The following is a 2,436-nucleotide window of genomic DNA, read 5'->3' on the forward strand; positions in this document are numbered from 1 at the left end:
TGTCGTGGAGTATAGTGTCGTGGTGTATAGTGTCGCGGAGTATAGTGTCGGGGTGTATAGTGTCGTGGAGTATAGTGTCGTGGTGTATAGTGTCGTGGAGTATAGTGTCGTGGTGTATAGTGTCGCGGAGTATAGTGTCGCGGAGTATAGTGAAGTGGTGTATAGTGTCGTGGAGTATAGTGAAGTGGTGCATAGTGTCGCGGAGTATAGTGTCGTGGTGTATAGTGTCGCGGAGTATAGTGTCGTGGTGTATAGTGTCATGGAGTATAGTGTCGTGGTGTATAGTGTCGCGGAGTATTGTGTCGTGGTGTATAGTGTCGTGGTGTGTAGTGTCGTGGAGTATAGTGAAGTGGTGTATAGTGTTGCGGAGTGTAGTGAAGTGGTGTATAGTGTCGCGGAGTGTAGTGTCGTGGTGTATAGTGTCGCGGAGTAAAGTGTCGTGGTGTATAGTGTCGTGGAGTATAGTGAAGTGGTGTATAGTGTCGTGGTGTATAGTGTCGCGGAGTATAGTGTCGTTGTGTATAGTGTCGTGGAGTATAGTGAAGTGGTGTATAGTGTCGTGGAGTATAGTGAAGTGGTGTATAGTGTCGCGGAGTATAGTGTCGTGGTGTATAGTGTCGCGGAGTATAGTGTCGTGGTGTATAGTGTCGTGGAGTATAGTGTCGTGGTGTATAGTGTCGCGGAGTATAGTGAAGTGGTGTATAGTGTCGTGGAGTGTAGTGTCGTGGTGTATAGTGTCGTGGAGTATAGTGTCGTGGTGTATAGTGTCGTGAAGTATAGTGACGTGGTGTATAGTGTCGCGGAGTATAGTGAAGTGGTGTATAGTGTCGTGGAGTATAGTGTTGTGGTGTATAGTGTCGCGGAGTATAGTGTCGGGGTGTATAGTGTCGCGGATTATAGTGTCGTGGTGTATAGTGTAGCGGAGTATAGTGTCGTGGTGTATAGTGTCGTGGTGTGTAGTGTCGTGGAGTATAGTGAAGTGGTGTATAGTGTCGTGGAGTATAGTGTCGTGGTGTATAGATTCGCGGAGTATAGTGTCGTGGTGTATAGTGTCGTGGAGTATAGTGTCGTGGTGTATAGTGTCGCGGAGTATAGTGAAGTGGTGTATAGTGTCGTGGAGTATAGTGTCGTGGTGTATAGTGTCGTGGTGTATAGTGTCGCGGTGTATAGTGTCGTGGAGTATAGTGAAGTGGTGTATAGTATCGCGGAGTATAGTGTCGTGGTGTATAGTGTCGCGGAGTATAGTGTCGCGGAGTATAGTGAAGTGGTGTATAGTGTCGTGGAGTATAGTGAAGTGGTGCATAGTGTCGCGGAGTATAGTGTCGTGGTGTATAGTGTCGCGGAGTATAGTGTCGTGGTGTATAGTGTCATGGAGTATAGTGTCGTGGTGTATAGTGTCGCGGAGTATTGTGTCGTGGTGTATAGTGTCGTGGTGTGTAGTGTCGTGGAGTATAGTGAAGTGGTGTATAGTGTTGCGGAGTGTAGTGAAGTGGTGTATAGTGTCGCGGAGTGTAGTGTCGTGGTGTATAGTGTCGCGGAGTAAAGTGTCGTGGTGTATAGTGTCGTGGAGTATAGTGAAGTGGTGTATAGTGTCGTGGTGTATAGTGTCGCGGAGTATAGTGTCGTTGTGTATAGTGTCGTGGAGTATAGTGAAGTGGTGTATAGTGTCGTGGAGTATAGTGAAGTGGTGTATAGTGTCGCGGAGTATAGTGTCGTGGTGTATAGTGTCGCGGAGTATAGTGTCGTGGTGTATAGTGTCGTGGAGTATAGTGTCGTGGTGTATAGTGTCGCGGAGTATAGTGAAGTGGTGTATAGTGTCGTGGAGTATAGTGTCGTGGTGTATAGTGTCGTGGAGTATAGTGTCGTGGTGTATAGTGTCACGGAGTATAGTGAAGTGGTGTATAGTGTCGTGGAGTATAGTGTCGTGGTGTATAGTGTCGCGGAGTATAGTGTCGTGGTGTATAGTGTCGTGGAGTATAGTGTCGTGGTGTATAGTGTCACGGAGTATAGTGAAGTGGTGTATAGTGTCGTGGAGTATAGTGTCGTGGTGTATAGTGTCGTGGAGTATAGTGTCGTGGTGTATAGTGTCGTGGAGTATAGTGTCGTGGTGTATAGTGTCGCGGAGTATAGTGTCGTGGTGTATAGTGTCGTGGTGTATAGTGTCGCGGAGTATAGTGTAATGGTGTATAGTGTCGTAGAGTATAGTGAAGTGGTGTATAGTGTCGCGGAGTATAGTGTCGTGGTGTATAGTGTCGCGGAGTATAGTGTCGTGGTGTATAGTGTCGTGGAGTATAGTATCGTGGTGTATAGTGTCGCGGAGTATAGTGAAGTGGTGTATAGTGTCGTGGAGTATAGTGTCGTGGTGTATAGTGTCGCGGAGTATAGTGTCGTGGTGTATAGTGTCGTGGAGTATAGTGTCGTGGTGTATAGTGTCGC

This window comes from Procambarus clarkii, unplaced genomic scaffold (assembly GCF_040958095.1).
Source record: "Procambarus clarkii isolate CNS0578487 unplaced genomic scaffold, FALCON_Pclarkii_2.0 HiC_scaffold_115, whole genome shotgun sequence".
Taxonomy (NCBI): Eukaryota; Metazoa; Arthropoda; class Malacostraca; order Decapoda; family Cambaridae; genus Procambarus; species Procambarus clarkii.